General features: G+C 41.2%; 1 protein-coding gene and 1 pseudogene across 1 annotated transcript in view; both read right to left on the reverse strand.

Annotated features, from left to right (window-relative positions):
- mrpl4 (mitochondrial ribosomal protein L4) overlaps positions 1 to 23839 on the reverse strand; it is a 170384-nt gene that overhangs the window by 23917 nt on the left and 122628 nt on the right. The gene's annotated exons all lie outside the window — the stretch shown is intronic.
- On the reverse strand, positions 11433 to 21165 carry LOC127425805 (keratin, type I cytoskeletal 15-like; annotated as a pseudogene).

Raw genomic sequence — 23839 nt, forward strand, 5'->3', positions numbered from 1 at the left:
TACCACTATTTAACATGCTAAGGATCCTCTTATTTCTATGTCCTTTTCTTCCTTTTTTGTGTAGCCTATAAAAATAAAATATTTTGATTGCAGTTTTATGACTTAAATTATTTTCATCAAGATAAAATTGCCTCCTTTTCAATTAGAATGTGGTAGGTCAGAGTACTTCGATTTGGCTTTCCTGACAGCAGATGTAAGCTACTGTGCCAAAGTCCTAGGCCACCCTGAAAGTTCTTATTAAAACCATTTACTTGAGAAGTAAGTGTTTATCTAATTAGTTAAAACACTTTATAACATCTAAGTAAACATAAAGAAACAAAGAAAAGTGGCTTATTGTTTCTTTCAAGAACCACACACATACAGTAGTTTATATCTGCAATACCTGGAAATAGTCATGCAGAAAATAAGGGACATGAACACTTTCAACTGTACATTACAGATGCTCCATAATGATCACAGCAACAAGTAACATGGATTGTTATTGAGTAGCCTATTATACACTTAACATCCCGAATTAATTTTATGACTGCTTTTGTGACAGTTTATATAGCTGTATACAGTTTATATTAGCAATGTGACAGACTTAGCCCAAGGGTCTTCAACAGAGGTTCCGCAACCCCCAGGGGGTCCACGGTGGTACCGCAGGGTGGCCGCAAAGTATTGTTTTATCCACCATTGGCATTTGTAATAATTAATCACTCACTCACTAGAACTAGAGCGACAGCGAGAGCGAGGAGTATGAATTTAAGTCTATCCACATGTTGAAGTCCTTCACATCTGCATGCCAAATCTTAAAGTGTGACTAAACAGATGGCAGCCAACAGTTTTTTTATTATTAGTTGCTTTTTGCTTTCAGAACAGTTCCTTGTCTGGTGTAAATAAATAGTTACCGCTGAGATGATCAAACTGGCATACATGGTCCTTGACGTTCCACACATTGTGGAAAATCAACATAATTTAAGACTCCATTTTAGTAACCTTATGAAAGTTGTTTTACTCTGCATGGAGAGGGTCTGTCTGTTTTTTTCTTTCTTTTTGGAGGAGGGTTGGCACAGGGATTATGTTTACATTTATGCATTTGGCAGACACTTTTATCCAAAGCAACTTACAGTGTCCTTATTACAGGGACAATCCACCTGGAGCAACCTGGAGTTAAGTGCCTTGGTCAAGGACACAATGGTGGTGGCTGTGGGGATTGAACCATCAATCTTCTGCTTACTAGTTTAATGCTTTAGTCCACTATGCCACCACCACTCCATTGACAAGGAAAATTAAAAACGTCACTTCATGTCAAAAATGTTGCAGACCCCTGCTGTCCCTGCTGAAAAGACCAGCTAAAACCAGCCTAAGCTGGTCAATTAGCTGGTTTCAGAGGGGGTTTGCACAGCTAACTTCCCAGCTTAAACCAGCTTGGCCCGGCTGACCAGCTAAGATCAGCATGACCAGCCTGACGAGCTAAAACCAGACTGACCAGCTATAAAAATGTTCAAAACCTCTTTAAAACCAGCCTGACCAGCTAAAACCGGCCAACCAGCTTATGCTGGTTTTAGCTGGCCTTTTCAGAATGGCAGCATTTAATGATTATTTCAATGTCTTTGCAGTGTACACATCATGAAGTATGTACATACAATAATATGGTACTGCAGCACCATACACCTTTTAGGCATAAAACGCAACACTTTATTTTATACAATAATGCGGGTCCCGGCTCCGTCTCTCTACCCACAAAGGGGTCCTTGGCATGAAAATGGTTGAAGACCCCTGGCTTAGCCTACTGACAGTATGAAAAGGCTAGGACTGAAGATGGGACTGATGTGATTCCACTGCAAACTGCTCAAGCTAGGGCTGGGCGATATGACGATATATACCGTGGTGACAATATAAAGTGTCAGTCGATAGAGATTTTGTTATCGTTATCGCGTTATGTAAAAATATCCGTGCGGCTTTCAGTGGGCAGGACTGCTTAAAGTTTTTGACGGGTTAGAGCGATGAAGAAACATGGATGAATGAGAAAATACAAAGCGGAACGCACTTGATATTAAAAAGAGTTATTAAGAGCGCAATAAGCCGTGACAGATAACTCACACCAATCGGGTGTAGTCAAACACACACACAAATTATGCCAAAATGCATATCCTGGAAAGTATTCATGTAAACACAGTCTTAAGTGAATGTAAACAGTTGGGAAAAATCTGATGTGTGTCAGTATATTGGATCTGTGCATTAGGTCTTAAAGTGCAAGCCTAATACTGTACCTGCTGTATGTGTCGTTAACAACAAAAGAAGTGAAAATCTCTCACTGCATTTGACTGAATAACGTTTGTAGCTTTTTAAAAGGATCAATGCATATTTAACGAATACAGTGAAGACTATGAAGTGTTTTATTTTGTTTTATTTATTTTGATTACTTTATTCATTTTCTGAATGCTTGTAGTTTGGAACACTTCCAGCACTGTTTACGTCATTTGTATCTTTGTTATATTGTGTTTATTTGTCCTATTGCTTGTCATTTTTTTCTTTGTTCTTATTTTATTACTGTTTGACTTTAATAATTGCTTGAGAACTTCTTACATTAGTTCGGCTAATATTAGTTTTTGCTGTGGTATCGAAATTGGTATCAAGCATTGTGAAATTTCACTGGTATCTAAAATTTTGGAATCGTAACAACCTTATTTCCTGCAAAAATATCTATATTGTGATATTGTGAAATTACTCATATCATGAGATTTTGGCCATATTGCCCACTCAAGCCTCCATGACTGAAAACAGATCACAGACAGCTGAATTTGATAAATGAATGAATATTATGAATGAATGAATGAATGAATGATTATTGTTATTATACATTACAATAATAATAATATATCTGGTTAAAGGCTTAGTTGCGGTGCTGGTGCTGGATGTTTAGCTAGACTTGAAACAGGCTATATGCAGATTATGCAGGACGGACATTTTCATTAGGCCTATTTTGTATTTTATGCACATAATACAGCACGTTGTATTAAAATGTATTAATTTGGTTCAACAGTTTTAATTGCACCCTGGACCAAGATCATGCAAACTGTCTGTATCGGCCATCCAAAAGGCCGTGCATGGAAGCATGGCTGTGGTGGGTTAGTTTTCAAACACACTTCCACCCCCCGAGATGTTGCAAAAGTTCTTATTATTAACTCCAGTGAAAATGATGAATGAAACATAGATTGAAATTAAACTCAAAATAATACAAATGAAAATCTACTTATAAGATTTTTTCCCCAACAAAATAACGTCAATTGAAGTGGTCAAAAATGTGTCTGACCCACTCCACTTCTCCCGACATTTGCCATACTCTATAGATTAAATTGCTGGCCTCTTATTCTTATGACATATCTACCTTGCGCAGGTACTCCCACCCACGGTCTAGACTACTTCCATATAACAATAAACATAATAAAATAAACATAACACATTCAATTAAACTGAATATTAAAATATCACACCACTGAGCTATAGGCCTATGTTTCTTTAATGTATTTATTTTTTTAATAATAATAATAATGGCTACAACATGGTCTGATGGCTCCTTAATAGAAGCAGACTATTATTTAACAATAAAATCATGGGTCTGGCTATCAGTTTGTTAACTTCAATTTGAGTTAGTAACTTTAAGCTTTTTAAGTTTCTCTAAATGACTGCTGCCATTATAGATTTCAAATATCTGTGATTAAAATAAATATAAGTCAAGAATAGCTGCAGGAACCTTTTTGTAAATGTTTTATAAAACAACTACAAAGACTAGTTATGAGCATTGAGATGACATGTAAGCCACTTTGCATCCGCTGTCTAATAATTGACACAGGTGTGTCTAACTGGTTGAGACGCCAATATTGTTTTTCGCTTTATTTATGAAGAACTTGATTTTCCTTTTCTCCTTTGTAATACAGAAAATAGCAAGAAAACAAAAATTAAAAAATCCTGTTCTGGGACTGAAAATAATTTGTCATAATACTGCAATCCAAATATTTTATTTTTATAGGCTACACAAAAAAAGGAAGAAAAGGACATAGAAATAAGAGGATCCTTAAATCGTGGTAGCATAGAGTCTATGAGTGGTAGGCAACCACTGGGCTTACAGAAATTATTTAACCCTAGTGCTCAGCAGCCAATGGGAACTTACGAAACTCATCCGTTCAAACTGGACAAATTAGCGCCATCTTTGATTTTTAATTGGAATGACAACAGGCTGTGAGGGATAGACTTACTGGGGCTTTTCCACTGCACGGTACAGCTCGACTCGACTGTACTCTGCTCGCTTTTGGGGGGTTTTCCACTGTGGATAGTACCTGGTACCTGGTACTTTTTTTAGTACCACCTCGGTCGAGGTTCCAAGCGAGCCAAGCCGATACTAAATGTGACAAAACCCTGCAGATCACTGATTGGTCAGAGAGAATCATCGCTACCAGTGTCACTGGATTTGTGACACGGGACATCAACCCGCTAGTTTTAAAGTTAACAACAGCGATAGCAATATCATTTGTTCACGCGACTTTCGAATTGTAAAAAGAAATGGCTGTGCAAAACCATGCCGTGGTCAAAAAACGAGGTGCAGACGTTCCTCTCGTTAGTGACGAACGAAATGACACAAAACGAAAAGTCTTTCAGGAAGTGTCTCAGCTGTTGGCCGCACACGGCTACCGCGTCATCAGTGTAGGGAAAAGTTAAAAAAACTTAAAAGTGACTACAGAACCATCAAGAACCACAAAAGCCAGAGTGGTTCAAACAAAAGAAAGTGGAAGTGGTTTGACCAAATGGATGCTATTTATGGCAATAGACCGGCGAGCAATGGGAGGGAGAGTGCCCTGGACTCAGCCACGGCGTTGTTGGAGTCCACGATGGAGGATGGTACTTTTTATTACGTTAACTCTATATTCTGCTTGAAAACTTCACTTTATTTAGTTGACCAGCTACTGGAAAGCTTGCTTCCACAACAACCAGGCCAATTTAACTGTTACACTTGTGTAAAATCACCATGCAACAACTGTTTTATGCAGCACAATGAGCTAGTAGCTAACAGCTAGCGGTTGTGTTATTGTTTATGGTCAGTAATGTTTGTGTCGCGTTTAAGATGATGTCACGGCAGTAGAGGTGGCGCAACTATGACGATCAGCCTATAATCCCACCACGTTGAGGCCGCACTAAACTGCAATGGAAAAGCAAGCTCAGAAAAGTAAAGTGAGCAGAGTCGAGTCGAACCATAATGTGCAGTGGAAAAGTGCCATTACAGTCTCTTCAATGGTACGAACGGTATAAACCTGTATAAAGCTCCTAGATCACATCTGATTTTCCACAACTCATGTTGTCTGAAGTTCTTTGTATACTGAATGTTCTTGGACAGATGTTTTATCAATGTTTTTTCTGTGGAATGATCCAAAAACACTTGAAACTGCAGTACAGTCCATTCAAGAGACTGTAAGTGTATCCCTCACTGCCTTGTTGTCAATCCCATTAAAAATCAAAGATGATGCTAGCGTGAATAAGGTATATGGCTCAGAAGTATGTGAAATTGATGTCTGAGATCACACATTGTTAATGTGTTGACTGCACGTTGTTTACATGGTGATTTTTCACACATAGACAACGGTGCAGACAACACATTGTTTGCTTGTTGTCTATGTGTTAAAACTTGCGTATATTTAAACTTCCTGGCACTCTATAGTATGCTGTCATCCGTGCAACCTGACCAAAGCAAAGCAGGCGCGTTTACTCGCGTGATTAACCGAACGTGGAGCGCTGCCGGCAAATGGTTTGCACGCGTTGCAGGAGTCTGTTTGGTATACTGCAGTCTCATCACACTTTAATAGTGTTTAGTTTTAATTAATCTCATGAAAACACGCTGCGTGATCATGAGAAAGGATAAGACTACATCAAGATGTAGACTCGAATGCAGGTGTGGCATTTCATATGAATAAAATAGTCTACTCTTCTCTCGCTGTTGCTGGCCTGCCAGTGATTACCCCTCTGAGTGCCAATGTTGGCACACGTGCCATAGGTTGCCGGCCCCTGCATGTCATCGTGATACAGTCTGCAGGGAGGACCCTCTCGAATTTTCAGTGAGCGACTACATTTCATGACCGGGTGGTGGCGCTGTATACCTAAATAATTGCCTTCCCTAAAAGAGTCCAGTCAGCCATTTTTTTCAAACACCATGCTCAAAGATGTCTTTCAACTTCTTTATTAATTTAATTTTATAATTAATTAAACAAATTAATCTGCACACTTTTACAATATTCCAGTTTATCTTCTTGAGGCACAAAACTGCAATCAACTTTAAAATTACTTGTTGTTACTAGGTTATTCTGAAATGTACTTTTTTTCTGGGATTCACCTAAGCTTAATGACTTATAAAAAGAAATCAGAGGCAGAACAGTGTGTGTTTACTTAATGTAAAGCATTTTCTCACTAAAGTTGCGTATGAACGTATACAGTACTTCCTGTGGCAAGCCCCAAATGGACAAATGCACACATTGCATCACGCTGAAATAAACTATTAAAAGGACAATTCACCCACAAATGAAAATTCTGTCTTTATTCACTCACCTTCATGTCTTTCCACCTGTGTGACTTTTTCTTTTCTTCAGTGAAATTCAAAAGAGTAATTATGGAGTCCTGGATAGCTCAGCGAGCAAAGATGCTGACCACCACCCCTGAAGTCATGAGTTCAAATCCAGGGCATGCTGAGTGACTCCAGCCTGGTCTCCTAAGCAACCAAAATTGGCCTGGTTGCTAGGGAGGGTGACTATAATGTCCTCATGGTTGCTTTAATGTGGTTCTCATGTGTGGTGAGTTGTGTGTGGATGGCATGGAGAATAGTGTGAAGCCTCCACACATATACGCGCTATATCTCCATGGTAACATGCTCAACAAGCCATGTGATAAGATGCATGGACTGACAGTCTCAGAGGCAACTGAGATTCATCCTCTGCCACCTGGATTGAGTGACTACACCACCACAAGGACTTAGAATGCATTGGGAATTGGGCATTCCAAAAAGGGGAGAAAATCAGAAAACAAAAAGAGTACTTCTACCAGAAAGTTAGCTTTAGCACTATTCACTTTTATTTCAGCTCCATAGAATGATAGTAAATGGTGGTGTTTCAGCTGTCAATCCTTAAAGTCAGAATTAAATAAAAATGAATGCATGTTACTGGTCTTATTGTGAATGATTCATCCATGCATATTTGCTATTTTATATAAAAAAAATATTTTATATGACTGACTCTTCTCTGCTAAAGTATTAGAGGCCAGCTGTGTTGCACTTAAGACAAGTTTTTTTGTTGTTGTTGTCAGTTTTAACCCCGGCCCTTCAAGAGTCATGTAAACTAGAGTTGGGGTACTCATGTTCAGATTGGAGTCTGAGTCACGATGTCCAATTTTAATGGACTTGGACTTGTCATGGACTCGGATGCATCTTTACTTGGACTTGACTCAGACTCGAGCCTTTCAGACTTGGGAGTCCGGCTGAGTCCATGGCATTTGTGATGCAATGAAAAACAAACAAACAAAAAAATAATGTAACATAGGGTGACCATATGTCCTCTTTTCCCCAGACCTAAAAAAAGCATCTGGCAGGGATTTCAAAATTGCCTTTAAATGTCTGGGATTTGGCTTTTGTCTTAATTTTGATGTGCTCTTTACATTTATTTATTCATAGTACTGTGATGTAATGTGTGGTGTGTGGTTGAATTTGTGCAGGGGATTTCCTATTTCCCAGGATGCTCAGCGTAGGAAATGTATGGGTTCGGGAGTACATTTATTGGTTGGATTAAGTTACTTTATAGACACCCTGTAGCAGTGGTACAAACAAATGGATTAATTTCAGATTATTTTACTCTGGATAGGGGCACTCGGCAGGGTTGCCCTGGAACCATTAGCAGCCACAATAAGAAAGGAGGATGAGTTTCCAGGGTTGGTTGCAGGAGGAGTCCCTCCCTGGTTTGTTATTGAACAGACAGTTCTTGCCCCTATTTCACCATTACAAAGCATCTCTATCAAACTAATTGGAAAAGTTAAGTTACACCCCATTATTTCGCATTTATACTCGGTATGGACTAAAGTGTCCAGATTGTTTAAATTGGACACTTATTTAAATGTTGTCTCAAGCATATGGCAGAACCCAAGATTGTGTATTGGCAAGTCCCCTTTCTGCTGGCCAGAGTGGATTGTGTGGGGGGTTGCTACACTCGGGGACCTATATGAAAGTGGAGTGTTGAGATCATTTGAAAACTTGGTCCAACATTTTGGGATCCCCAGACCTCAGTTTTATAGGTATTTACAACTGCGCCACCTGCTTTGTACTATTTTTTGGGAGTAGCACACCCCCCCCTAAGGAGACAGATGCTTTGGGAGAGGTGATTGCGGCTTTTAGAAAAGGTCATGAGGCATCAGTGTACTACTCCCTGTTAATTCAGAGTCTGGGGGATGGAGCCTTAACTTCTCTCAAGAAAGTATGAGAGAAAGATTTCGTCTTGGCATTGGAGGAAGGAGTGTGGGCTAAGATTCTTAAAAATGTTAAGTCTGCATCTAGAGTTGCAAGGGTGCATCTTATACAATTCAAAAAGTCTGTATAGGCTTGGTCTTAAAGACACACCCACCTGCTGGAGATGCCAATTGGAGGATGGAGACATGGCCCATGTTTTTTGGTGGTGTGTCGAGATCTAGAAATTCTGGTAGAAGATTCAGAATTTTGTGTGCGATGTGGTGGGCACTCGGGTTTCGTTTTGCCCAAGACTTTGTGTTCTGGGCGATGGGGCGGTCATCGATGTGGGGGATGGCCATATAGAGAACTGGGTGGTTGTGGGGTTTAAATGTTGATTTTTTATATATATATATATATATGTTTTGCATTTCAGTGTTATTGTGTGATTTAATAAAAAAAAATGTTAATTGAAAAAACAAATTATATGATGGATGAAATAGACCATGATGGAAATTTTACATCTTACAAATTTTACAGTCCGTCACATATTTGTAGCGCAACCTATGGAAACCTAAGCATTGTTCTGTCAGGGAGACTCGCACAGTTCACGTCATCGTTTCATTAATCATTTCCTTTAACCAATCACTGTTCAGCTCTCACTTTAAATGTCTGCCAGCAGCCAACCACTCTGCTGCCTTCAGGTGCCAACATGGCAACCGCCTCCTCCTCCTCCTCCTCCTCCTCCTCCCCACCCCACCATCACCTTCGTCTGACAGGGGGTAGGCTCCTCGCCCCTGCCGTCTTCCCCGGCAGGATTTGATGGATTACTAAAATTTTCACCGGACCGTCAGATGGGGGCTTATGCCAAAAGACTTCATTTTATTATTTTCTTGTTCATCAATAGACTGCCATTCCCTTTATGCTATGCTGTTCCGAGGCTTTCTGATAGAACTGTGTTACTTGTAACACACTTGCGTTTCAATGGCAAAAAAGTCAGAAAATACAGTGAAGAACACAAGTGAGGGGAGAAGTCTCTATTCACCTATTATCTATACTAAATATAATATGAAAAGAAACGTCAGCCCAAGATGAGTTTGAGCTTGACTTTACAGAAGTAGGCTATACCTGGACACAGCAGGAGGACTGAAAAGTGTGAAGTGTAGTACTGTAGTATATAAATCTTTATATCTGATCTTTTCTGTTTTTATTTTATGTTGTTGAATTTAATTTTATGGACATTATTAAATGTTTTAATATTACCATTTATTAAATATATTAAATGTATTTAATTAATTACATTAAATGAATTTCACCCATAATTTTAGATAAAACTAAACTAAATTGAATAGGCAAAATTAAAATGAAGTAGAAATAAAAACAAAATTAAAATTCGAAATAATAATAACTTTGGTTGTAATGACTAACGCAGCTTTCACTTCTTTGGTGTATGTTTGAGTGGAGGAGAAAAGCAACAAATAATGGAAATGGCAACAGAACGCAACAAGAAGTGTGTTGAAGGACAGTTTTGCCTTCATGCACCTAAAGCATATGCTTTCATTCTGAAACCACTTTGAAATTTGTTCAGCAGGATCCTAATCATTAGTTTTTTGCCTTTATATTGACAAACTGTTTTTCTTAGTTGTGAAGGTTAAAATAAGCTTAAGATACTTATGTTGAGTTTATGGTTACAATTGTAATTCAGATTCTTGAACAGATTAATTCAGACTCGACTCGGACTTGGCCTGTTATGGACTCGGTCTTGAGTCCGACTCTGCCACTTTTGGACTCGGACTCGACTCGGACTCGATTGTTTAAAGACTCAGACTCAACAAAGGTGGACTCGAACACAGCACTAAACAAACCTGCCGTCAAAGCAGCTAATGCAGAGATGAAGAGGTGTATTTTCTGCTGTTTTCCTCCAATTCAATTCAAGTTCAAGGTTTGAATGTATATTTCTAAGGAGAAGGAATAACTGCAAATTTGCGGATGTTTTCGAAACATTTCACTCCTGAATGATCACAGAGGTGATCACTACCCAGATAGCACATGTACATCTCTGAGATGTCTGTTTTAGATCTTTTTATCTGGAAAGCATCACAATGTAATTAACATCTGCTAAACATCTTAAAAAGATTTACAAACAGTCTAAATCATAAACGTCTCACTTTTTTGAGTCAGCTAAGAGAGCTGCAAAATAAAGAAATGTCTCAAACTACATAAAAATACATCTTCCAGATGTAAACACACACATCAAATATATGTCTGGGTCATGTACGTGTGCTATCAGGGTACTGAATCCAGTGCGATTTGTATGCGTTTGGATATTTTTTAATGCAGGTATCTTGGGATGTACAGCTCAAACATACGGAAATGTTAAAACAACTGTGATCTTTTACTCGATTGTTTCTCATTCAAGTAAGCAAAGACTGCTACATGTTGTGTGCGTTTGTGGGCTGGTTATGGTTTAATGTTGTCAGTTAGATCATTGTTCAGTGCTCAAGTCATAGGGGCACAGTGGAAAGTGTGTGTCTGTTTGTTGACTGCAAACATGCATTCAGGTCTGTCTCATTCCGGTAAGCAACGCCTACTTTCACAATACAATCAACAACCGATGGATAAAATCAAGTCCCCGCTTTTTTGTTGTTGTTGTTGTTCAATAAGATGTTTCATGCAATTTCTGTTTCATGCCAACTTTAACATTCACAGCCTAATATTTATTTTTGTGTTCAACCCAAGAAAAAAAAGTCAAATGAGTTTGGAACAACATTGGGGTGAGTAAAAGATGACAACATTTCTATTTTTCGGTGAACTACCGTATCCCTTTAGTGCCCGAGAGAGTTTGACAGGTACACAGGTGAAGAGTGTGAGATTTCAGCAACATCTGTCATCCTTTTCTATTACTGAATTGTTTTGAGTCAGCTAAGAGAGCTGCAAAATAAAAAGAAACAGAGACTACAATTTTGTGATTGAAATTTATTAAGGATTACGAATCAGGATGATCCAAGTCAACAGTGGCTTAATGGTAAATAGTAAGATTGGTGTGAGAGTTGAGTTAACAACAAATGTACTTGAACCAGGACCCTCTCTTGCATTATTTGTTGATATGTATTTGTTTTTTGTTGCTGGACTACTGTTTCCATGGGCAAAGTACACAGATAGGCTAAGATACACAGGCAATCTGAAAGGAAGAGAAAGATAAATATCAATGCATATCAAACGACCTAAAACTGTCTAGAAATATAACTCTTAATAGATTGGAATTACCTTGAACTTAAATCCTAATAGAGGAAGAAGAGTAGATGCATTAATGAAGTCAGTTTAGAAGATTATGTTACAAGATTTTATGTTAAAGTGCAATAACTTACAAATGCAAAGAATAACTTACTTAATATCCTGATTTTCCAGGAGGCACCTGTAGGTGGCGATCTCCTGCTCCAGTCGGCTCTTGATGTCCAGCAGTGCAGCATAGTCTCTGCCCTGTTGCTCAACACTAGGCCGCAATTTACACAGCTCTGCTTCCAGTATGTTGATCTGCCTCTGAAGGCCTGCTAGCATAGCTCTGTACCTAGCCTCTGTTTCTAACAGTGAGCCCTCCAGTGCCGTTTTCTATGATGAGACGAGGTACAAAATAAAAAATAAATCATTACGTTAATTCATGGACACATGTATAACTTCACAGTTTTTCCATACAACAGCACAGAAATGATTTAAATATTACTGTACCTCCCAACTGGTGATATCTTTGTTATAGTGAATATGGTATGTAAATTATTGATGTTATTCATTGGCTAAAAATTCCTCTTAATGTAACTGATGATCATCGAGAGGAATGAGCAATTCTTGTGCTTGTGAAAACTAGGCATTTATTATTTAAAGGTGAAGTATGTAATTTCTGCTCTACTAGTGGCACCAAACGGAATTACAAAAATAAAGTATGTTTTCAAACAACCTTTGCCAACACCCCTTAGACTCATCACGCCCTTTCACACTCTCTGATTTCCTATGAACAAATAGGCCATACTAGTAAAAGATGATAATCATTTAACATCGTAATGAACAAGACCATTATAACACACACACCAGACAGAAAGTGTGGCAGAGGAATCAGGTCATTCGGTAACATCTACAGATTGAACGGCAGCTGGGTGTGCGGGAAATCCAGACAATGAAGTAGGATGGTTCATTCCGAGTATCTTACAAATTTATCTGGAGCTCGACAGTAATGAGCTAACTCGTGTGGCAATACCTTGAGTGTAGCTTACCTGTCAAGAAGCAACTCGGCAAATTTGGCGTCTCTATCAAACCCCAAAAATTCCCTCAAAGTGCTCCACCTTGTAAATGCGATACCAATATTCATTCTGGCTTTACTCCATTCTTTGTCTGTTTTTAGCAAGTCTTCGAATTTTGGTGAATCTAAATTTATTTTCCTCTGTACACTTCTGCCCAGTGGCGTAGCCAAGGGTGTGCCGGGGTGGACCTTGGCCCACTCAAATTAGACCCAGACCCACCCAGAATATTACAGATTATTCTTTGACTTCAAATATCCATCCATCCATCTTCTATTGCCACTTGTCCAGTGTAGGGTCACGGGTAGTGCTGGAGCCTATCCCAGCTGTCTCTGGCCAAAGGTAGGGAAACACCCTGGACAGGTGGCCAGTCCATCACAGGGCTAATACACAGACATACACATTGACTTCAGATATATATTTATAAAATAGTTTAAAAAATCCATAAATTCTGATTTCTGAAAGTGTGAAAGAATGGTTTAAATGTGCTGCCTTTCAGTTATTAAAGAAAATTTGTTTAAAAAAAATTGGGGTGAAAATTTGGCCCATCCATTTTTATTGAGGCCCACCCAAAAGTAATTTACTGGCTACGCCCTTGCTTCTGCCATGGATGTTCATATTCCCCCCCGGCTGAACAAGTAGCCACGCCCCAAACTCATGCTATAGGTTTAGCTAGAATGCTATATGTGGAGCTGGGTGGGCTGCTCAAAATATTGATTGTGCCTGGGAGGCTCAGTGTTTTTACTTTTGTGGGAGGTAAACCCACAAGTGTCTTACTTATAGTTGTCAGTGTAATATAAACTGGGATAGTAAAATGTATTTTGACATAATTAAAGTTCATACCCATGTTAGGTGCAGAGCTATGCACTACGACCGTGTGCTACTTCTTATCTAATTTTCTTGAGAGTGTTACTTCTAAGTGAAATTTTCATGCCAGGGCAACACACAACTGAGCGCTGGTGAGAGTTAACGCACAAACTGTGTGTTTGTATACTCAGGAAAAGTTTTGGGAGGTCTATGTTAATGAAATGGCACAAAACATAATTAGCTGTGTTTTCTTATTCTCAGCAAAAACTCAGTCTTGGGAGTTTAAGAACTGTACCAACAGGTGCTATCAAAGTGCAAAATTCTGGAATTACAGGAACATAAAATGATGTCCCTGACAATTACAATTAATACCATGTTGTGTGTCAGTAGATCAATATTAATTATACTTACTGTGGCATGGGGGGCATGGACATGTGTCGGTCTGTGGGAGAGGGAGAGCGGTAAGCCTCATCACCTGGGTCATAATTATCTCTAACACCTTTCTCTCATTATAATGATGGCGGAGGGAGACCTGATAAGGCACGCCAAAGTGGGGAAGAGAGAGTGACCCGCAAACCAATAGCCAAGCACAGAGATTGTTTTCCCCATTATTTGTGAATGATTTATTTGTTTTGACAGTTACTGTCCATTGGCTGAAAAAGCTGAAGATTAAAAGTCTGACCTTGAACCTGCTTCATTGTCTCCTGACTCCTCCATTGCCCACAAACCGAGATCCTTTTACAGTGGTGCCGAAAACCCGGCTTTGGAGGAGAACGCAGTTATGGAGTCCTCACCGCTGGGTGAAGTCTTCAAGACCCTCACCAGTATCCAGCAAACACAACACCAAGCCCTCATGGAGGTACACCTGGAGCAGGAACAACGCTTCCAACTCTTGCTTCAGGCACAAGCGGAGGACCGGCAGGTGCTCCGGAGCCTGATTGCCAGGGAGCGGGCTGGTGCTGCAACCTTCCCGGAGCCTACTCCATTGGTGGTCCACATGAAGATGGGGCCAAATGATGATCCAGAGGCCTTCCTCGACCTATTTGAGAAGACTGCAGAGGTTTGGAAGTGGCAGCACACCTGTTGCCCTTACTCTCCGGGGAGGCGCAGCTAGCGGCACGGCAACTTCTGCTGGTGGGGGGAACCCGCGGCATTGTGGAAGTCATCGATCTGGTGGTGCTGGAACATTTCATCTCCCAACTTCCCAGAGGCATGGCCAAGTGGGTCCAGTGCCACCACCCGGCTCACTGGAGGAGGCCGTCCAGTTGGCAGAGGACTACATGGCGGCGTTTCCAGGAGACGGCGAAGCAGTGTCTTCTCTCTCTTCTCTCTCTCCACCCCCTGTGTCTCATGTTCCCCCCTCACATCTCCCTCAGCCCCGCCCAGTCCAGACTCCTCAGAGGTGGGGAGGAGCCCCGCCCAAACCCCACCCCCAGTCCAGAGGACCCTTCCCCTTGTCTGTCCCTCCTACTCCCCCTGTCTCCCTCTGCTATCCCTCCCAGGTTGGCAAGACCGCCCCCCATGAGTGCAGAAAGAAGACCTGAGCTGGTCTGCTGGAGCTGCAGGGAAACCGGACACAGCTAGGAGCGGTGTCCAGTGATGGAGGTGGGGACACTGGTCCAGATCCCCAACGCTCCACAGGCTGCCCCCGATCGGGCAGGGGCGTATCGGATACTGGTAAGAGTAAAAGGGGATACACATCAAGCTTTGGTGGATACAGGTTGTTCTCAAACCTCGATCCACCAACGCTTGGTGAAAGTGGGGCATTGGATAAGAATAAACGGGTGAGGGTGAGGTGTGTGCATGGTGACATTAACAAGTATCCAGTGGTTACCATCGAGATACGATTCAGGGGAAAAGGCATAGAGTCGAGGCTGCGGTTAATTCCCGCCTCACCCATCCACTAATTTTGGGAACCAATTGGCCCGGCTTTAAAAATCTATTGGGGGTAATGTGTGTGGATGGGTCCTGAAAAGTAGTGTCGCGGTGTGTGGCGTGTGACACTATGGCTGGAGAGGCGGTGCTAGGGCCATCAACGTCGGCTCTGCGTCAGGATGATGCAGACGAGGAAATTCCAGTTCTCAGGGGCTTCCCTGAGGGGGATTTCCCTCTGGAGCAGTGACGTGACGAATACATCAAGCACGCCTTTGACCAAGTGAAAGTAATTGATGGTCAACAGCTCCAGCCTAATGTTGCGCTCACATACCTGTACTTTTCTATTATCAAAGAGCGGTTGTATCGAGTGATGCAGGACACTCAAACCAAAGAGAATACAACTCAGCTATTAGTACCAAAGAGCCGTTGGGAAACACTCTTCCAGGCGGCTCACTATAACCCGATGGCTGGCCACTTAGGTCACGAAAAGACTTTGAACCGGATAATGGCCCGTATCTTTTGGCAAGGCATTCACGGGGATGTTCGCAGTGAATGTCAGTTGGTGAATCCACCGGTCGCCCCAAAAGCGCCATTGTGCCCTCTGCCGTTGATCGAGGTCCCCTCCGAGAGAATTGGCATGGACCTCATCGGACCATTAGAGCGGAATGCACGAGGGCATCACTTTATATTAGTTCTGGTGGATTATGCAATGCGATATCCAGAAGCAGTGACCCTGCTCAACATCTAAGCATGTAGTGTTGTGGAGGCACTCTTCAAAATTATCTTCCTGAGTCCGAAAATTAAATCCTCACTGATCAAGGCACAACATTCATGTCACGTACACTTTGTGAACTATACGAATTATTAGGCATTAAGTTGATTCGCACCAGCGTTTATCACCCGCAAACTGATGATTTAGTCGAACAATTCGATAAGACCTTAAAAAACATGATTCGTAAGTTCGTACACGAAGACGCTAAGAATCGGGAGAAGTGGCTTGAACCCCTGCTGTTTGCAGTACGAGAGGTCCCGCAAGCCTCCACAGGGTTTTCCTCATTTGAGCTACTGTATGGGCACTGGCCATACGGCGGGCTCGACATCATACGGGACGCTTGGGAGGAAGGAACTTCGAATAGTAAAAACCAAATTCAATACATTCTTGACCTTAGAGCAAAACTCCACACTTTGGGGCAGGTAACATAGGAGAATTTGCGCCAAGCGCAAGAACGTCAACGCCGACTGTACGACAGGGGCACTCGACTACGGGAATTCGCACAGGGAGATAAAGTGCTTGTATTGCTGCCCACCTAAAGCTCCAAATTACTCGCCATGTGGCAAGGACCCTTGAGGTCACACGAAGAGTTGGAGATCTTGATTATGAGGTTAGGCGAACGGATAAGGGCACGTCAAATCTACCACTTCAACCTCCTCAAACCATGGAGGGAGGTGGTGCCTGTAGCCTTGGCGACGGTAGTTCCGGAGAGGGCGGAGCTCGGGCCGGAGGTATCTCCCAAATCAAGTTCATTCACCCAGTCCCTTGTGGAGACCACCTCTCACTGTCGCAGCTTACAGACATTGCCAGGTTGCAAGCGGAATTTGTGGACGTGTTTTCATCCCTACCCGGTCGCACGAACCTCATAGAGCACCATATCGAGACCACCCCGGGGATGGTTGTTAGTAGCTGCCCCTATCGTCTTCCTGAACACAAGAAAAAGATTGTTCAGGAAGAATTAGAGGCAACACTTGAAATGGGCATAATACAAGAGTCGCACAGCGATTGGATCAGCCCAGTAGTTCTGGTACCGAAGAGCGACGGCTCGGTCCGGTTCTGTGTTGACTACCGGAAAGTGAACGCGGTGTCCAAATTTGACGCTTATCCAATGCCGCGAATTGACGAGTTACTTGATCAGTTGGGCATGGCTCAATTTTACTCGATGCTGGATTTATCAAAGGGTTATTGGCAGATCCCTTTAACTCCAATATCCCGAGAAAAGATGGCTTTTTCCACACCATTCGTATTACACCAATTTGTGACGCTTCTGTTCGGTTTGTTCGGAGTCCCGGCCACGTTTCATCACCTTAAGGACAAGATTCTCAGACTGCACATGGCATATGCCACTGCATATCTAGATGATAACATAATTTATAGTAATGATTGGCGGTGGCATATGCAAAACCTGAGGGCTGTCCTGAGAGTGCTGTGACAGGCGGGACTCATGGCCAACCCGAAGAAGTGTGCAATTGGGTGGGTGGAAGTTAGGTATTTGGGGTTCCACTTGGGTCAAGGGCAGGTGCGTCCACAGGTTAACAAAATTGCAGCGATCGCAGCCTGCCCGGTGCCTAAGACCAAAAAGGAGGTAAGGCAGTTTCTGGGGCTGGCTGGCTACTACCGAAGGTTTGTGCCTAGCTACTCTGATGTCACCAGCCTGCTGACTGACCTTACTAAAAAGGGGGCTCCCAATCCGGTCCAGTGGACAGAGTCATGCCAACAGGCCTTCCTTACGGTAAAGTATGCACTGTGTGGGGGGCTGCTTTTGTATGCACCTGATTTCTCTCTCCCCTTTATTTTGCAGACTGATGCATCTGACAGGGGGCTGGGTGCGGTGCTCTCGCAGGAGGTGGGGGGGAGGAACGGCCAGTGCTATTTATTAGTCACAAGCTCTCCTTCAGGGAGACAAAGTATAGTACCATCGAGAAGGAGTGTCTTGCGATTAAGTGGGCTGTGCTTACCCTCTGCTACTAACTGCTGGGGCGGACCTTCACCCTCTGTTCCGATCACGCTCCTCTGCAGTGGCTCCACTGCATGAAGGATACTAATGCGTGGATCACCCATTGGTATCTGGCTCTTCAGCCCTTTAAGTTCGAGGTGATCCACAGACCGGGGGCGCAGATGGTTGTGGCTGACTTTCTCTCTAGAAATGGGGGGGAGTAGACAGGCCAGATGTTGCCCCGGCCTGAGTCAGCGGTGGGGGTATGTGGCATGGGGGCATGGTCATGTGTCGGTCTGGGGGAGAGGAGAGCAGTAAGGCTCGTCACCTGGGTCGTAGTTATCTCTAACACCTGTCTCTCATTATAGTATAATTAATTATAATATAATTAATTAATTATAATTTTATTTATTTATCACACATTATACATTTGCACATACACAGTGAAATTCTTTTTTTTCACATATCCCAGCTAGGCTGGGGTCAGAGTGCAGGGTCAGCCATGATACAGCGCCCCTGGAGCAGATAGGGTCAAGGGCCTTGCTCAAGGGCCCAACAGTGGCATCTTAATGGTGTTGGGGCCTGAACCCCCGACCTTCTGATCAGTAACCCAGAGCCTTAACCGCTGAGCTACCACTGCCCCCTAAAAGTGGTAAAAAGTGATGGCGGAGGGAAATCTGATAAGGCACACCAGAGCATCAGTGAGAGAGTGACCCGCAAACCAACAGCCAAGTTCAGAGAGTGTTTTCCCCATTATTTGTGAATGATTTATTTGTTTTGACGGTTACCATCAATTGTCTAAAAAAGCTGAAGATTAAAAGTCTGACCTTGAACCTGCTTCGTTGTCTCCTGACTCTTCCATTGCCCACAAACTGAGATCCTTTTACACTTACATTCACTTATGTTTCTCTGCCCTCGCCTTACCTGCTTCCAACTTCTCATATAAAAAATTGTTTGCCCTTAATTCAAACAATGTATTACCAAATCCCTCTTTCTCCTATGCCTCTCACAATCTGTGTCTCTTTCTTTCTTTGTCTCTACCATCATCAGCATTTCTACCCCTTCTTACCATGCTGAGTTGAGACTGTAGCTCGATCTCCAGGCACTGCAAGGTGCGTCACAAATCTGAGACCTGGGACCTGGAAGTTTCTATGCACTCTGTGCTGATGGCCAACTCTTTGCTCAATTTTGCCATCTTAAAAGAATTAGAAACACACAGACAACACAATAAAGAACTATAATATTTTATAAATCACTAAGCCATACAGTGTCGTTTTGCAGTTTTATCACCACTCCATTTCCTTTGTTTCCTTGACAAAGTTGACCACATATGACAACATATGCTGATGTTCTGTTTTTTTTTTTTTTTTTTTCAGCAGCGGTATGACTACAAATTAGGGTTCACCACCAAAAGATTCAAAAAGACAAAGTCAGAACAAGTCTCACCTTCTCTTTGAACCAGCGTTCCTGCTCTCTGCTGTGTTTCTCTATGATGGCCTCGTAATGACAACGGATGTAATTCAAAACCTTTTTCAGGTCTTGCTGAGGAGCAGCATCCACTTCCACATTCACTGTGCCTGAAAACTGACACATCAGCTCTGCCACATCCTGTAGACACAAGGCTCAAGCATCAGGTCTTCCACTGAGACAATTACTCATGGCTTTTGAATTGTATTTTAAAAGTATACAAACCCTACAAAAGTCTGCCACTGAGGTTTTTTTTTTTGTTGTTTGTTTTTTTTGTTTTATTAACTCCCCATTTCTATGGCCCAAACATTCAGGACCAATCACACATAGCTGTCTGCAAAAGGAAGACTACTACAAACCTCTTGGTGGCTCTGCTTCATAAATGTCAGTTCATCCTGCAGATGTTCAGTCTGCATCTCCAAGTCAGCCTTTGTCAGGGTCCAACAAGCGACGCAGGTTTGCGATGTCAGCCTCCACACTCTTTCGCATTGCTAACTCATTCTCATATCTGATTGATTGGGAAGAAGGATGGGGAATTAATTCATCAGCCATTGTTTAAACAGGATTAATTTGTTCTTTGTACTCATAAACTAATGCTTTTGAACTGTATGCATCAATCTGGTTGTTTCTAAGGTTGAAGAGAACTCACATTATCTAGAAGTCATCAGCAGCCAGCTTAGAGTTGTCAATCTTCAGGAACATGTTGGCATTGTGGATGGTAGCATCTCTAATCTATAATACAGAGCATAGTTGTATGTATGTGTATATATAAATATAGAGCATGTATAAATGCATTTTTAGACTCATGGATGGAATAAGGTAATAAAGTAATCAGTTTAGTCACTTTCCATATTCCATATTTTATTAATTTATGTTTCACAACTGAATTTCATGTAGGATTTTCAAGTGGCTTTTCATTGTCATTCTTTTTTGTATTGGCTCACTGATAGTATCCAATTGATTTTTTGCGGTCTTTATCATCTCTGCAAACAGTTTCAATGTTTATATCCAATGGAATTTCAGTGTTCGAGAATTCATTGGAATTTTAGATATCAATTCACTGTAAAATTGGTCCTAGCTGTACCTTTTCCTTCAAGCACTTGATGGTGTTCCAGTAGGCACTGTAGTCCCTTTGGCAGATTGGCTCCTTATTCTCATAGTACTCCTGGATTAGTTTCTCTAGATTGGCACTGGCAACCTCCAGAGAGCGCACCTTGTCCAGGTAGGATGCCAGACGATCATTCATGTTCTGCATGGTGGCCTTCTTGTTTAGCTGGAGGTAGTCACCATCCCCTCCATAGCAGCCTCCAGTCAAGATTCCAAATCCTCCACCTTGTCCTCTGCTGTACAGTCCTCCATAACATACATATCCTCCACCAATTCTGTAATACAGATCTGGGTAGCAACCCCCCCGGCGATAAGAAAAGGAACAGATGTGAGTGCTTCCTCCAAAACCACAGCTATACACACTGTAGGATTTGGGTGCACACTGATGTGGAATGATTGTTGATTTAGAAGTCATGGTTTTTGGGCCTTGGCAGGATGATGTGCGGATACAGCACGACATGGTTAATGGATGCGGAGATGAAATCGACGAGAGAAGACACTACCAGAAACTGATAGAGTTGTCCTGAAGAGGATGGTACCTTTGGGTCCATCTCTGTCTTTTTATAGAGTTGGAACTTTAAGGTGGGTCCTGCAATTTGTGGATGGGAGGAGAAGGGAGGGTGTGTGTGTGCCAAACCTTGCTACAACCACCAGTGAGTGTTGTGACCAGCATTCAGTTTCCACCCCAGTGAGGAAACTACAAAGGAATGTCTTTGTGTTTATATGCATTCCTGCAATAACTTTACCCTCGAGATTACAGAGGGAGTGCAATAAGACTATTAGGCATGTGTGTGTGCAGGTGTTTTGTGCCAACAGTAAGAGGCAGAACAACAAGACTGAGCTGTAAATTCATCTCAAGTTTCAGCCTTGTCATGAAACCATAAGTGATAAGTAATATGGCATTTACGGCAGTGATTGGTGATTGGCTCAAAAACTTCCATGGTTCCCATTACCAATGATGGTAGATTTTATGTTTGTGTACTTCTGGGGCACCAGTTGACCAGTTGCCATTGAGAAGAATGGGAATGCTAATGGAAAGCTTTCTCTACACTGCAAACCCTAAAGTTGTCATTACTAGAAATACCAAGTTGTCTTAACTCTTAATAGCATACCTCGCATCTTTCTTGACCCGGGACCTTGTTACATACCCTGTAACTCATCCATTTTTTTTTGTTGTGCCCACACCTCTTTAGGATCTCTCTCTTATGAATAGTGTAACACACACACACACACACACAATGTTTTTATAATTGTTTAAGTACCAAATGTGTATAGGGTCATTAGAGACCCTAGGTATGTAATAGTGTCTCTCTTTTTTTTTTCTTTTTGCACTTCCATAAATTATATTTTTATGATTATTTCGTATATATATAATTTACTACCACAGGATATCTATTTCTTTGTTTATTACAAGAGGAATGACTACTATATTCATACAAATAAATACTATATCATGTTCATTTCTGTGCAACAATGAATTAACAATAATAATAATAAAACATATTTACATTTTCAGTCCAATGTTATATAACAATGGATGATTGATGTGACACTTTGTGATAATAATGTTTGTTCCAAAAGACTTATTTAAATGCATGAAACTAGTTTATTAGATATTAAAAATATAAATTGTGACAAAACAGGCTGTCAGTCTGTGTGTTAGTGTTGGTGGGGATTTTTCAACGATTTCAGTGCAGTTATATTGTTACGTCAGTAAGTGGCGGCAAGGGAATGTTATGAGTGAGTCAGTCAGCAATCTATTCAACCATTTCAGTCAAAAAGGCTGCTTTATTCAGGAACAAACAATGCTATGGTTATCAATATGTCAATCATTGCCATTTCAAGAGTGAATCCAGCATTTACATGCGGATGTAATTCCCGAAACTTTGCAGCGTGTAACTGGCCATTGGTCCTCATCTTAGCAGCATGAAAAACAAGTTTTATACAAATTCTGAATGGATTATATACAGCATAGAAAGTATAGAAATGGCATTTACATTTTAAAGAGACATGACAACTAGCCTATAAACAAACTTAATATAAATTATTGTAAATAATAAGAAATTTACTGTATCCACTGCATGAATTTAATTAGATTTGTTATTATTATTTTTACTTAAATATAAGTATCTTGGGGGCCCCCCTAAGTCTATTTTTTACTTCTTATGGGGGGTCCCAAATGCCTTATAGGGGGTCCCGGATCCCCCCAGCCACCCCCCCCCCCTCAATTCGAGCACTGCCCTCTCTTCTTTTCAGTATGAGATGTCCTCAAAGAGTCTGCGAGAAAGTTGATGACATACTCATAAGTGGGCCCTTTAAATATGTCTGCTTTGTCCAGTCGAAAATTGCCTGAAGCCATTCTTGCAGGCACAATAAAATAAATTCAAGCCTCTCCCATATCAGGTTTTAATTTAAGTTAAGCAACGATTAAATGTAGTTTAATGATAATAGTGTAGAACAGATTACTAATAGTTTAATAGTGGATCACTCATTGTGAGGTCTAGGAAAATTCCAGATAAGTATGGATTAATGACATACAGTCAAGATTTAGCCACTGAATTAGACCACTGCCCTTCCCTATAACTGCACGCCCTCTCTCTCCAAAACCCACTGGTTTCACCAGTGCCCTTTTTTTTTTTTTTTTTTTTTTTTTGGAGGGCTCTTAGCAAGAGCACTTGATGATGATGGGGTGAGTACTACAGGGTGATGCCTGTGTCCAGGTTATTGTTGACCTGGACACAGGTATGATGAACTCTTTATATGGGTGGAAACAACTGTGTCAAATGATTGTATAAAACAACAAAAGATTCATAGGTGTATCTGGTAATTCATAGAGGTATTGGACAGGACTGTTCAATTTCCTGTTTTTTATTCTTACTTGTTACACTGGTTTGATGTTTAATAGCTTATTAAATAATGGCTTTTAAGCACAAGAAAAAGACATGGATATCTCAGAATTCGCAATTGATACAATAATTTTCTTAAAAGGTCAATAAAAAAGTTCCTAAAGCTTTGGATGTTATTTAGATTAAACTTTCTCTACATGTTTTCTAAATGTAACTACTGGCTTTAAAATAGATTACAGTAACAAAGATAAAATAATAATTTGTGGAAATTGGCTTAAATACATATTT

The sequence above is a fragment of the Myxocyprinus asiaticus genome, chromosome 35 (assembly GCF_019703515.2).
Source record: "Myxocyprinus asiaticus isolate MX2 ecotype Aquarium Trade chromosome 35, UBuf_Myxa_2, whole genome shotgun sequence".
Classification (NCBI taxonomy): Eukaryota; Metazoa; Chordata; class Actinopteri; order Cypriniformes; family Catostomidae; genus Myxocyprinus; species Myxocyprinus asiaticus.